Here is a 15,719-nt window from a genome sequence, read left to right as displayed (position 1 = left end):
GGCCCTGCTGCCCTTGCCTGTAGCTGGGCTTGAGGCTGCAGTCTGGACCATTCTCACTAGGCCCTGCTACCCTTGCAGGTAGCAAGCACCAGCAGGCACAGCCCAAATCCCAAACTCCAGCTCTGGCGTCTCTCCTTCCAGCACAGCTGACTCTCTCCTTTCCTCTGGAGATGAAATGTTGGCTCAATATATATATATATATATATATATATGTATATATATATATATATATATATATATATAGTAAATTTAAGCTTTCCTCTGTATTTTTAAATAAATTCTTCTAGAACATGGACTCACCAGGGAACTAGTTACAAATGACTTTTAGTAGCACACGCTTAATGAATTTAACCAAAGATAGAAAATTGCCGCTATGTCTGATTTCCTTTTTCTCTCTCTTATTATTTTTTTTTCTTTTACTCCAGAGCACTGTAAATCCAACTTGTCATTTCTTTTTAACTACATTTGCCATAAAACCACTTATTTTACGCGGCTGTGACACGCCTGCCGCCGGTTCACCTTCTGATTAATAAAGCCATTAGCAGCAGCGGGCCTGACGCTCTCTGCACAAAAGGCTGGGCTTCAGATGTCTCCGTAGCACTAATGGCTTCTCGAAGGTGATGTGGCACAGGGAAGGCTGCCTGCTGGGGCCCGAGGAATGCATTTCCTAATGTGCATCGTCGAGATGAATTGATAAATTACGTCAGTCTGGGTTAGTCATCATACAGAAAAATATCGTTAGAGATGAGGAGGGAATGAAGGGCTGGGGGCGGGAGTAATTTGTTTTTCATCATTGATTTATGTTATAGAACTATTCTTGTAGTCAATTACCAAAGCAGAAAATGTCAGGGAAAAAAAAATATAAAACTCCTAGAAAAGAAGACCCTTCTACAAAGAGTGATGTGGTAAACAGGCAAGATTGACAGCTCCTTTGAAAGCAGCACCCCATGTAGCCAACTGGAGCTCAGATTTCTGTCTGTATGCCCAGTGTCCTTGGGACTGTGCCAAGTGCAGAATTGGACCCATGGTCCTGTTACCTCCTTCCTCCTAAAATGTATTTCCTTACCATGTCTTGGAGGAAAACTCAGGGGTGCCGTTTGCAATGAGGGTGGGCTAGGAAGAAAGCCACCAGGGACCATGGGCTATTGGGAGATCCAATATCTATTCTGATATCCCCTTTTGGAGATATCAGAAAGCTGAGATCATTCACATAGGTGAACCCAGGGCCCCTTGTGGTTACAAAACTAAAAATAAAACTCGTATTTATGCACAGAAATTGAAATATACACACATAAGCCCAGAAACCAGACTGTTTGGATTTTAATGCTTGCCTTGGAAATCTGCTAAAGGAATCAGATTCTTAGGACGGGGTGCAGGTTTCCTGACAATTCTTACTATCCCTGACCTCATTGCCCTTCCACATTTATCCAGTGAGCACCCTTGCTACATCAGGCTTGGGCCAGGGAGGCAAAGATTCCTGTTTGGGGAGACTGAAGCATATCAGAGTCTGGGCTCCAGAGTTAGACGAGCATGTCCATATCAGCTAAGTGATTTCCCTTAAATTACTTGTGAATCTAGGTTTAAAGTGAGAATGGTCATACCATACCTACCTCATGGAACTGCTGCTGGACAACATGACGTAATGGCCACCTAGGAGCTAACAATGGTGTCTTCCACCTGATTGCCGGCTATCGGAAGCTATGGAGACTGTCCTGCCACAGTGGTAAACTTAGATCTGCTTCTCTGATGCTGAGAATGAGAGCGCTCTTTCTCCCTCTCTCCCTCTCTCCTTTCCTCCCCACCTCCCTCCTCCCTTCCCACCCACCCTCATCCCCTATCTCCCTGGGATTCATAGCACTTACCTATCATTCTTTTTCTTTTTTTCAGATTAAAAAAACCAAATAATTGATAGAGATCGATAAGACAGCAATATCAATCAATCAAACAATCAATCAATCTGCCACCCAACCCAGACAAATCCCATTCGGAATCCTGGATGGTTTTTCTTCCTCTGCCTCTCCTCTCCTCTCCTCCTTCCCCACCCCTCTTTCGTTTGTTTCCTCTCATCTCCTCTTGTCACTCTCCATCTCCCCTGCCTCCCTCCCTTGCCAAATCCTTGCACTCTTGCATGATCTGAATATTTGTTTCTCTTCAAAACTCCTATATTGAGACTCCCACTCTCAAGGAAATGGTATTAGGAATTATCTTTAGGCACTGATTAGGTCATAAGGGCAGAACCCCCACAAGGGGATTAGGATCTTTATAAAAGGGGCCAAAGGGGACCTTGTGATGGTTTGAATAAGAATGGCCCCCATAATCTCACATATGTGAATGCTTAGTCATCGGAAAGTACCTGAGAGGGCTTAGGAGATGTGGCCTTGTTGAAGAAAGTGTGCCACTGTGGGTGGGCTTTGAAGTTTCAAAAGCCTAAGCCAGTCACCATATCTCTTTCTTCTTGCTGCCTCTTGGATCCTGTTAGAGAACTCTCAACCTCTCCAGCAACATGTCTGCCTGTGTGGTGTATGCTCCCTGCCTAAATGATAAAAGACTGAACCTCTAAAACTGTACGCAAGTCCCAATAAATGCTTTCTTTTATAAGAGCTGCTGTGGTCATAGTGCTTCTTCACACACACACACACACACACACAACCAACAATGAAAACAAACAAACAAAAGCACTAAGACCCCCTCCCTACATACAAAGATTCAGCGAAAGGCACATGTGCACCAGGAACTAAGCCCTGGATCCTGGTTACCTGTGTCCAACAGTGAGAAAGGACTTCCTATAGTTTAGGAGGCACCCAGCTGATAGTGTTTTGTTATAGCAATCTGGGATGCAGGCATATGGGTGCTGAAACAGGCTTCCTTCCATTTTCCTAAGAGAGAGGCCAACGGATCATACGGTTATGAGCAGTCCCTGCCATCCTAAATGAAAAGGAAACAAGAGTCAAACAGAAAAGTGAGTGGAACCTGTGAACCCAGCTTGTAGAAGACTCTAGAGACTGCTTAGCTCTTTGTCTTTAGGAGGAGGAGGTCTGTATCCCAGCCCAAGAAGGCTAGAGTAGTGCACCCCACATGGCAGGCGGTGCAGGGGCTGGGACAGAGATTAGCACCCCACATGGCAGTCGGTGCAGGGGCTGGGACAGAGATTAGCTGAGACTCAGCCTTTCCCCCCCCCCCCCCCCCCCCCCCCCCCCCCGGCCTCTGGCTTCTACTGCATCCTACATCCTACATCTCACAGTGACAAAGATAAGCGCTCACCCGTTAGTCACCACTGCATCGATGCACCTGCACTTTCTCCCAAGGATGAAGATGCTCCAGGAGGACCCTTCAGAATAAGTTGCTCAGCCTCTGCCCAGGACCAGCTTCATTGTGCACACTTGGCTTTGCTTTCTTTTCTCCCAAAAGTCAACCAACCCCTAAAACAACCATGTCTTCATTTATCACCCATTTCACCAGGCTCTAAAATGATATTTGTTGTTTAATTATGCTAACTTGATCTTTATATACACGCAGGAAATCATTGCCCTGTGCCCTATAAATATGCATAGTGATTAGATGCCAATTCAAAATTCTTTTTTTAAAAAAAATAGAATGGCAGGCAGAGATCCTCAGATACAAAAGCTTGACTTCGCCCAGACATTGCTGCACACACACACACACACACACACTCCTTTCCCAGTCCACCCAGAATGGAATCACAATATATTAATGCCCAGAGTCAGAAACAGAAGCTATTTGCCCTAACATCAGTAGCTAAGCAAATGTTCTCCTGCCACCTGGAAGGAGGCTAAATCTATCCTATCCTCGTCTTCCTTTAAAAGGGCAAAAGCAGCTCTTTCTGGAATATTCTCTGTCTAAGCCTCACTGAATTCTGGTGTACCCAAGAGGGCAAGAATTCATGCAGTCCTGCTGGGTACACAGCTGCTGTGGTCATTAATCATTCTGCGGTCTGCTCTCCTACACAGGTTACTGTGCGGTGCATGCTGCATGCTGGAAGATCCAACGAGACAGAGACTGCCCCATACTCTCCATCCCCAAAGCCTCATCAGGGCCCTGAAAAGCCAGCCAGCAAAGCCAATGTCGGTGTGCTCCATCAACAGCAATGGCCTAGTCAGCATCTTTTCACTCTGGCCCCAGCCGTGCGGGCAGCTCTCTAAGGACCCCACTTCCAAGCCCTCGCATGGCTCTCTCCTCACACACTCTTCCTGAACCTCTGTTCTTCCCTCTCTCTAGTTGCCTGTGTTAATTGTGCAAAGGTTGATGGGAAATTCACTGGAAATTTCACAGATCTGAACATTCTTGTCAGACAAATGTATATAGTTTTCTGAGATGTGTGGAGTTTTCTGCCCATTTCTCTAGTCCTGAGGTCCACCCTGCTCCTAGCTTTGCAGGTCTTATCATCTCAGACTGACCTCAGTCTCTCTGGGGAACCAAACCATTGATTCCTAAGGGAATCAAAGCCCTAAGAATCCTTCCATGTCACCCATACCTACATATACCCTCCCCACACACATCTACATATACAAAATATAAGCACATCAGACATGTACCCCACACCACACCTGTTCGTGCCACACAAAATATATATACCACAAACATAACACACCCATTTTATATACCACGTATAGATACCACAGATGCACCAAGCACACCACACAACACATATCACATGCACACAAGCACACCACACACACATATAAAATAGCATTCACACAAGAAAATCCCTGTTCTGGTTCCTCTTCAAGGCCCAGGTCAAATGGCTGTCACCTGCATCCTTCCTCCCCTGTTTTGTTTTGTTTTGCTTTGCTTTGTTTTTACTCCACAGAATCTCTTTTCTTTGCTCTTCCCACCATCCTTCCTTCATAGCTATTTCTAGAATTGCCTGGCCAGCTTCTGAGATTCCCAAGATATACTCGAAAGATTAAGGTCAATGCCCCAGGACAACCTGGCTTCAATTTTATAGGAATTACCACTCAATCTATTAAATCACAACTCCTTAAGGACATATTCTCCTGGTATAGGAACTAACTCTACACCTTTATTTTAATTTTAATTTTAATTTAGATTACAATAGAGTTTTTGCTTTCCTAAAGGATGAATGAACCCTACCTTGTATGTTAAATGACAATAAAAAATGATTTCCAAGTCTTTCTGTGCGTTAGAACAGTGTGAAAGGCAGCCTGGGGATAAGGGGCTTGACTTTCTTTTCTTCTTACCTATTTTGTGACCTTGAGAATGTCAAGTCTCTATGCCTCAGCTTTTCACATTAAAAAATAAAATAAAATAAAAGTATCACATCCACACCCTCTCTGCTGCCCGGTTTCTATTCTCCTACCCTATCAAGGTGTAGATCATTAGAAACCATAGGAGGTGGTGCACACCTGGAAGACAAGAGGGCCCCCATGTTGAGGCTAGCCTGGACAAGTCCACAGAAGCCTATCTCAAACTGAACAATGGGAGAAGAGAGATGGCTCAGTGGTTGAGCACTTTTGTGCCATGTACATGGTCCTGGCATAGTTGAAGCTCTGTCTTCACTGTTTGGACAGGGAAAAGGCCCAACAGAATCAAGGAGCAGTCTCGGGTTGAACCAACAACCGCAGAGAAAGATTCAAGAACAAGAGGCTGAGCTGGCACCCCCAGCATCCTCAAGATGTCTCAGCTCCCCATTCAGAGCATTACTGTACTTCTAGGCAGCTGATTGGCGAACCTCAGATTTTTAGTACGTATGTAGTTTGCTATCCTTACATAATTTTGTGTTGGGGCATCACTCTATTTGTACACAGAATCCAAGGTTTTCAAAAGAACTTAATTACAACAAATTCCATTGAGACGTAATCTGGAAAAAACACATGGGCCTGTCTGCACTGCATAATGAGATAGTTAACTGGCAGGGATGGAGCCTGCTGGTGGGCACACCTCATCCCAAGCTCAGTTTCAACAGAAACAGATCCCTTTTCCTCTACCTCCCCAACCCCCTCCACTTGCCTTCTACCTTACAGTAGGAACTCTGACCTGGATCATCTCCCTGACCATTTGCCCTCTAACTTCCACTTCTCCCTGGGCCCCCGGCAGTCCTGTATATAGGCTGAGTTTTCCTGCGTGCTGTGTTCTTAAACTGCCAGCTGCCAGGTTCCTAATCCTAATGCTATTAAAATAGATGGCATTAGGGATGGGCTAGCTATGGCTCTGCCCGTTTCTGGACTTCTCCCACATTTCTCACTCTGGCCTGTTTCCACACTGCAAATGTTGCTGTATATTGTGCAAATTCATCCTCATTTATGTCTGTGGTAGGGATGTTAAACTCCTCATCCTGCCCTGGAGGAACAACCAGAAAGGTTGCATTTGAGCAGAAATGGACCCCCAACTAGGTCCACTTTGGATCTCAGCTTCCTCATTATCAAAACAACAACAAAAACAACAACCTGAGATTAGTTCGTCCCCACTGGTCCTTCCTTAGGTAAGAAAAAGTCTGGCTCCAAGATAGCAATGCCAATGCACTATCACACATGAAAGTTGAAGCTAGGCACAGCATCTCTGCTCCATGATGTCTCCATGCCTTAAGTACCAGATGCTTGTTTTATTAATCAGCTCTCCCAGAGGTTTGACAGCCTCATCCACAGGAATGGGCAAAGGAGAAGTGACAGTCATACTCTCTATTTTTTTTCTTAAGAAATAAACGTGTGCTTCAGAACCTAGACACTTGACTGTGTACCAGGGTGTCTTAGAGAAGATATAACCTGCTAGAAATCCAATGATCTAGTAAGAAAAGGACATAGTTGTCCCTTAGAAGTAGTGGCCACAGATGGATCCAGCTATACCATGTGAGTCTAGAAGGCAGGATGGGAAGAGAGGGGATATAAGAGTCACTGTGAAGGGATGCATCTCAGGAGTCTCCAAGGACAGCAGCTGCCATGGCTGCACTTGTGTGTGCTAGATCATCAGAGTTCAAAAATGACGTAATTCTATTTTACGTGGTACCTACATGCGTCTTCCATCCCCACTCCACACTCTGTGGATATGTAATCACAATGCAGCTTACTAGATTATTTCAATGACTATGTGTCAGGCACCAGAGCTATTAAATGAGGGTGACCCATCACGTTTTGTCTTAAGGCACTGTATTAGTCAGGGTTCTCTAGAGTCACAGAATTTATGGGTAGTCCCTATATAGTAAGGGAATTTGTTGATGACTTACAATCTGTAGTCCAATTCCCAACAATGGTCAGCAGCAGCTGTGAATGGAAGTCCAAGGATTTAGCAATTGCTCAGTCCCACAAGGCAAGCAGGTGAAGAAGACAGAGAGAGCCTTCCTTCTTCCAATGTCCTTATGTAGGTCTTCAGCAGAAGGTGTGACCACCACGGGGACTTGCTTTGTCTCAGATGACCTTTAACTCATAGATCTTCCTATCTTAATCTTCTGGGATTCATAGCCACTATGCCTCAAGATCTCCATGCCAAGATCCAGGTCAGAAACTTGTATCTCTCAGCCTCCAGATTAGGATCACAGGTGAGCCCTCCAATTCTGGATTGTAGTTCATTCCAGATATAGTCAAGTGGACAACCGGGAATAGCCACTACGGGCACTTACCTATCTTCAAGTGGGAATAGAGATCCCTACTAGGAAAGCTCAGGCTAAGTGAAACGCATGCTGCCTCTGGAGCTGTGCTCTCTAGCTGAGGAGGGAAAGCCAAAAATCCTGAACTGTTGAGTAATACGGCTCCAGTCATACAGCCAGATGCTAAAAACATGTGTCAAGGGCAGAGGCATGCTATGGGCATTGATCAAGGTTGGGAATGGTTGAAGGGAATATCAATTAAAGGTCTTATTTGAAAGTGTCCCTTAAACCATGATTGGAAATAAGATGGTGGCTGGGAGTTCTCATAATGACTGTCTCAAACTGTGACATTCAGGCAAAGAGCTTCCATGCTAAACAGAGCTGAGTAGTCCCCAACCTGGTGCGATGGTCAAGCTGAACTATTTAAATGTCTCTCACAATCCATTCATAAACGATTTTAATATTCTTCACAGCATAGTATTTTTATAAACCAATTATAACTCCGTGAGGAGTTGATAGGAAGAGGAGGGGAGCGGAGAGGAGGGGACAGGAGGGGAGGTGGAGATGGCGGAGGAGAGTCTGGAGCTCAGAGACCTTAGGTAAGTGGACTAAAATTCACTCCCTGAGAGGGCACCGTCACTTGGCCTGGTGGCATACAGTTCTAATCTCACCTACTCAGGAAGCTGAGACTGGAGGACTAAAAGATCAAGGCCAGCCTGGGCTACAGAGTAAATACAGGACCATCCTAGGCAATTTAGAAAAAAAAAAATCCCTCAAATACAAAGTAAAGAGGGCGGAGGGAGGATGACATGATTCAGTGCCCGTGTGCTTTCGAAGCAGGAACAAAACCCTATCACTTCAAAAGCATAAGGGCTCCAGCTCAGGCCCTGTCTCCTGCCCACCGCTCCTCACAACAGGCCACACAATCTTGAAAATGGGATGCTTGTCATCTGAGCAGAAGCGGACTCATCCTAACCCCCAGGAGATGCAGAACACATGTCAAAGGGAATTTGGGAAGAGGGCCATCCAGTGTTGTGACCTGCTTCAAAGGGCTAAGCTGCTAGGGCAGGGATGTCTCTCTCACCTGAAGCTGGGTCCCCAGCATACCTAAGAGGGGATGCTTTCAGAGCCAGCTTAGAGTAGGGCCAACCAAAGGAAACCTGCACAAGGAATCCTAACCTCGATGGTAACATAGTCCCGGGAGGTGGGAAAAGATTTCTATCGGAGGCTGGTCAGAAACTTCCTAACCTTCCTGTTCTGGAGGACCCTGGAGTCTACTCAGCAGGTGGTGGCACAGGATTGCTCTTTTATGTATTCTCCGTTCTATTATAATGTGAGGCCCCCTTCCCTCCCACTCCCACCCCTTCCCCCCCCCCCACCCCAGCCATACTGTTGCTCGGAAGGCTACCCCAACCCATTGTCTCCTGGGCCACAGAACAGCACTTTCTGCCCATAAAGAAATGTAATTTACAGGCTAGTTTCTCTTTAATCCACAAGAAAAAGGCAGGATGATGAGTCTGTGGGCAGAAATCCAATGTTACAAGGATTTCAACGGATGCAAATTGTTTCCTGGAGAAGGGCTAATGACAGCTAATAGGCCGGTGCTGGGGGCTAGGCGGATGACCTAGCACCAGCTTCCTATTTCTGTTGGCCAAAATCGCAACTTCCATCTGCTATTTTCATCCTCCTCCCATGTTATTGGCACTGTGGCCACAGTTTCACACTCCTACTCCTCCCAGAGGACGTGCGCATGCTATTTTACACAGGAATACAAAAGCAGGAGCCGTCCCTCCATACTGCTGGGAAATGAATCAACACACGCCTGAGCTTCCTAGCCCACCTGAGCAGTCACGTGTGTGCGTGTGTGCGTGCGTGCGTGCGTGCGTGCGTGCGTGCCTGCGTGTACTGCCCAATTTGGTTTGTTCAAAATGGAGTTGCTTTGAATGTATGAACTGGCAATCCACTGAGTAATGGTGAATCACGACTGGATGTTTTAGCTAGGCCTCAGACAGGAAGCTGGCTGCCGGTGTAGCTTTTGGGGGGGGGGGGGCATCTAAACATCAGAGGATCGCACCGCCCTAAGCCCTGCCCTGAAGATGAAGAGCTAGCTGGTCAAGCACAAGATCGGCTGTGCACATAAAGACTGCCAAGCACCGAAAAGGTGCTTCTGAGAGCTGACATCAGCCCACATGTTGGCAAAGCAGTAGAAAGTGTGGGAGTCAGGTAGCGAGGAGGAGGTATTCCAAGGATGTAGAAAAGACACGAAAAATCCTTGTTTTTGTTTGACAAAGCAGGCTTGGGATGTCGCAACAGAATACCACAGCCGCACTGTTCTGGGCTGACTAAAGCTTATCCAATATCCGTTGCTGCTCTCCCCAGATGCGTATCTCCAGCCCTGCGTATCTCCAGCCCGGCTCTCATTAACCTGTACAACCTACCTTCCTCGGGCTTCCTGACTCAATTTCCCCAGCACCATTCAGTCTGGGTCATAGGTTTTAATCACAAAGGCATTATAAAGTTTGCTTCTATTTCCAACTCCCTCCGCTACGCTGTGACCATCTCAGAAGTAATGGGTTCTCGTCCATCTTTCTACCTGCTGTTATCCACACAGAGCTTAATGAACACCTTCTGGATAAATAAGGATCAGCGAGGGACCAATGAGAGAAGGAAAAATGGAAAGAGGGGAAGGGAAGGAGAAAGCAAAGAAACAGGGAGGGCTTAGCTTTTAGCTCAGCAAGATAATTGCAGAAACCATGTGATACAGGCTGGCTTGTACCGGGAGAGAGCAAAAAGCAATTAACACTTTTTAATCTTCCATGAGTACTATTGATAAGGTTCTACGCGTGTGACTGACAAGGAAAACACAAAGACTTGCTAAGAGACTTTTTAAAAAAATGGGTTTGGAATGGAGTGATCTTGTTGCAGATAATGAGCTGCTTGCTGGCCCCGCTGCCTGCCCGCTTGGAGGTGTTGCCTTTCTCCCTGCTGGTTTTGTGAATCTAGGTAGAAAGAAAACTGGCCAGGCTGCTTAGAGCTCTGATCTCCTCCTCCCCCAGGGGAGCCAAAGGCTTCTGATGGCTGCTGACAAGCTCTCAAAGGCCCACCTCACCACTGGCCTCTGGGCCTGCTTTTAGAGTGATGCCAGGAGGAAAGGGGCAGGCAAGCAAAAGAGGGGGAGGCCTACAAGGGGACACGGTGGCTATCCTTCCCTAACTTGTCCAATTTGCCTTTCCTCCCAACGCCTATGAATCCCTGCCACCAACATGCAGATGCTCTGAATAGGCTGTTAAAGTGTCTGAGAAGAAAGATCTCCCACCTCCTTGTTGACAACCAGGAAGCAAGAGTGTGGCTGGAAAGGAGGAAGAAGTCACTTAGAGAAGACTTGCTCAACTTCCAGCGCCTAGGGGAGCTGGGGGACGGGATGAGTCATTTTATTTATCAACTTGGCCTGGGCCACAGAGTGTTCAGATAGTTGCTCAAATGTTATTCTGGAAGTTGCTGTGAGAATTCATTAATTAAATTGGGTGGATGAGATTAACATCTAACTCACTGTATTTGTTTTATGTGAGGGAAAGGTTGATATGTATATTTTTTTATTTGTTTTTAAAAATTTCATATATGTATGCAATCAGTATTTATTATGTATATTTATCCCTGACTTCCCCACGTAAACTCCTTTTAGCTCCAATACACCCTCCTCCTGACTTCATGACTCCTCCTCTTCTTCCTCCTCCTCTTCTTCCTCCTCTTCTTCCTCCTCTTTCTCCTCTTCCCCTTCCTCCTCCTTCTCTTCCTTCTCCTCCTCTTTTTTCCTTCTCCTCCTGTCCTCCTCCTTCCATAAGCCATTGAGTCCAATTAGTGATGCTCATGTGTGACAGGTATGGAGCCATCCACTGTAGCCTGAGCAACCTACCAGTAGCCACACACACAAAGGAATTCACTCTCTCCCCACCAGAAGCCATCAACTACCAATATCTCTTCAGCTAGGATTGGGGCCCAGTGAGTCTCCCCTCTCTGATTTAGAATTTGTACAGGTTTGATCTTGTGTAGGCAGGTCTTGAATGAGTAATCACAGCGTGCAGAAGCCACATCACCATTTCCCTCCCCGTCTTCCAGACCTTACATTCTTTGTGCTCCTTCTTCCGCATGGCCATTGAACCTTGGTGGTGGTGGTGGGGGGGGGGGGGGGGGGGGGGGGGGGGGGAGTTGATAAAGATGTCCCACTTAGAGACACTTATTTTCAGCACTTTAATGCTGAATCAGCACCAGTTATGATAGTCCACATGAACCACTCTATACTACAAAAAAAAAAAAAAGAAGAAGAAGTTTCTCTGAGAACATGATTCTCTGGGTATAAATGTAAATACTTAGAAGGCACTTTTATAACAATATCATTTAACAGAACAATATTAAGTCCCCCCATCATGGTTTATGACTGCCCCCCCACCATGATCTTTTGACCAAGTTTATACTACCAGGCATGAATTGTGTCCTGTGAACCAGGCCTCAAATCCAATCAGAAGTGGTTGGTTACCACCCAAACTGGGATGCCACTACTGCACTCTGTGTACAGAATTGTTAGCGATTAATAGCTAGTTTACTATTATTAACTAGAAAAGACCACTGATACCAAGCTAATTAGATAACCAAAGCAAATGTTCTTGAATTCGGTAAAATACTTCCCAGACAGAAGCCAAGGAGAGTCCAGAATTACTTCTCTAATGTTCTTGCCAAAAAGCACGATGTGAAGCTCACAGTGAAGGTCAGACAATATCACAAGGAACACTGTCCAGAATGACACGAACTTACCTCTGGGGCCAATATTATGAAGGTCAAAGGAGTAGGAGACTGACTGAATCTAGAGGCACAGCTCAGGTTAAGGATGTATCTCTTTGCCTCAAAGCAAAGAGCAGGGACAAGTGAAGCCTGAACAGTATTTGTATATCATTATTACTGTACAGTGTTTACATATCAGTCTTAATTACCTCATAATGGCAACTATAGTGTGCTTCTACAGAGAACACCCTCATTTGTAGGCAACCTACACCAAAATATTCAGGAATTCTAGGACCTTGTGTTGACAACTTTCTCCAAAATAGTTCAGTGGCTATGACATAGGTGCACAAACACATTCACAGCTACATATGTAGCACTACATTTATGTAGGAGATACTTATTGAAGAATTCTGGAGTAAAATATTACATTGGGAAAAATGGGGGGGGTGGACATTAAATTCTCTCTCTTTAAAAAAAAACAAAACTCATTTAGGGATTTAAAACATTTCCAAATAAACAAATGGCAAAAAATATAAACAATAAAATTTATAGTATTTGCTAACAGGAAAAAAAATGGGATTTGGAGATCACTCAATCAGTAAAATGCTTTCCTTGCAAGGAGGAAGAGGGCTCAAGTCTAATTTCCAGAATGTACATTTAAAAAAAAAAAAAAAACAGGGTAATGTCACCTGCTCACAACCCCAGCACTGAGGAGATGGAGGCAGGCAGGTTCTCGGAGCTGATTGGCTAGTCAGCCTAACAAGAACACCTAAGGCTGTCGTGCCTCTGGCTCACATACCTGTATGTGCATGCATGCACACGCACTTGCACATACACATGCATATGCCATGTGCATGTGCATACACAGGAAGAAGAAGAAAGAAAAAATGAAAAATTATAAGTCAGGGGTGACAATTTTGATGATGTTTCTGCCTTACCCATGATATAAAGAGACGTGTCAGATGCCACCTTTCCAAACAACAACCTGTGTCTGTCCAGTGTGGACAATGAGCCATCTTAGCCACACAGTTTGGCTTTGAACGAGTGAGTTTATTAAGTATATACCAACCCTAAGGAAAAGAATAGATACTAAGAGATAGATTATAGGGAGGTAGATAAATAGATGGTAGATAGATAGATAGATAGATAGATAGATAGATAGATAGATGATTGATAGATGATTGATAGGTGATAGGTGACTGACAGGTGATAGGTAGATAGATAGATAGATAGATAGATGATAGATTAGATAGATAGATAGATGGATAGATGATTAATAGATGACTGATAGATGATAGATAGATAGATAGATAGATAGATAGATAGATAGATAGATAGATAGATAGATAGATGTTAGAGAGAGAAGAAAGACAGGCCATCAAATCCAGTGCTGAAAGCACCCAGTACAATCTACTGAGGAAGACCAGCTGAGGCACTCTGCTGAGTTCCCAATGCAAGGAGGTCTCAGGCAAAGCACAGCGTCATCCTAGGTAGGTTTCCAAGTAAAGGAACAAACAGCGGCAGACAGGGGGCTTGCAAACACCCAGCAGAAGCTGTCTGGGGAAGTTGAGGCAGGCAGTGGGAGGGCCCCGCTGAGCTTGCTCTCTGGAGCTGAGCTTTTCATAGCTGAAGTTCTTCCTTCTCTCCCACTCAGGTACTTTTATATCAGGGGATCTTCTAGCTGATCTCAAGAGCTCAATACTTTTACCCTTGGGTTGCTTTGCTGTATTACTCTTCCCTCCATGTTACACCTCGGGGATGCTCATACCAGACAAGGGGTGAAAAAAAAATGAGGGACAACCTGGCTTTCAGAGCCAGCTTCGCGGTAAGCTCAAACAGCATGTGACAGCTTCCAATATCATGTGCGTTCCAACCAGCAGCACAGGAAAATGTCTGTCCTGATATTATAAAAAGCTTAGTTTTATAAGCTCCTACATTTTGTTAAACCTCCTCCTACTCCCATAGAAGTGCTGGACCTCAGCCAGCCCTGCGGCTCTTCCACAGTGCTCAGAAAATGGCTTGTTTCTGCTTGCACCCTCCTGGTGACCAAAGCAAGATATTCCTGGCCACCCACCTATTCATCTCACAAGATTCTGTCTTTTCTCACTAGTGGAGAGTCACACAGGAGGACAGGTAAAAATCATCATCATCATCATCATCATCATCATCATCATCATCATCATCATCATCATCATCATCATCAGGTAGGCCTTCTGAGAGCCAGTGCGGAGACAAGGCTGCCTGATCTATGAGCATAATGCTTCAGCCTAGAGACTTACCCAGGACACACATAGACTTCACTTTGAAAAGAAAGAAAGTGCCCTGACATTCAGCAGCAGATCTACTGCTAATACAAGACATTAGTGAACACGCACCACCTCACCAAACGCAAACATACACCATTGTACTGTCATGTCTGATCAAGGCTAAGACCAGAGCCCTCTGTGCTCTTATCAAAACACAGGTAAGACCCAAGCCTTTTTCAAGATGAAAACTGTCTCTCCCCATATCCTGTTCTAGTTCCTATAAGTGGCTGTGGCTGCTCCACCAGGTTAGATTCTCATCTCCCTGAGCATACCCTCTTTAGGAAGATGGACAATTGTCATTGCTCATCTGCCTCTCCAAAGCAAAGCGCCACTTCCTTAACTTCTCAATGGTTAAAGTCAAGCCAAGTCCTGGTCCCTTCTAAAACCTTCTCTGGTGTATGTTTCTCTGCTGTGTGTTTCTCATAGGCCTAACTTTTTTATAGGTGTGTTCCTGGCGAGCTTCAGTTGATGATACCGGTAATCAGTTTGTCCTAGGCACACACACAGAAAACAACTTGGTAAATATTAAGTAAATCAACAGTGCTGGCGTTCTCCATTGCCAAGCTCATGATCCATTAACATTTTATGACCCCTGCAAACAATTTGCGTGTTAGATTTTCTCACTTCCCAAGAATCCTCAAGTTAGCCAGCTGATGACAGAGAAACTATGGCTGATTATAAAGCAAGTGAGCAGTTAATTTCACAGACAAATGATGAATTACTATAATATGTTGGACAGAACCCGAAAGTTGGAACACATGGGGCCTATAGAGAGTTCAAATACTCTGGATGGTGGAAGGGATGTGGTAGGTTTGTTTGGAAACAGAGGTGGCTGAGAGATAGAGCAACAAACGCCACCAGCTTGTGGGTCACTGAACTAGGCAGCTCAGGGTCAACCTTGAGACACCAGACATGTTTCTTCCTATAGCTGAAAATCAGCTGGCCCAGGAAAAAGGATCCACTCCCCGACCCCATTCTACCTTTGGCTGTGTTCCATATAGTTCCTGCCAACTCATAGAGAAAACCCCTCCTGGTGATATGGGCTGCCTCCCAAAGAAATGGAGCAGCCATGATGGTCA

This window comes from Mastomys coucha, unplaced genomic scaffold (assembly GCF_008632895.1).
Source record: "Mastomys coucha isolate ucsf_1 unplaced genomic scaffold, UCSF_Mcou_1 pScaffold22, whole genome shotgun sequence".
Taxonomy (NCBI): Eukaryota; Metazoa; Chordata; class Mammalia; order Rodentia; family Muridae; genus Mastomys; species Mastomys coucha.
This window is presented reverse-complemented; position numbering follows the sequence as displayed.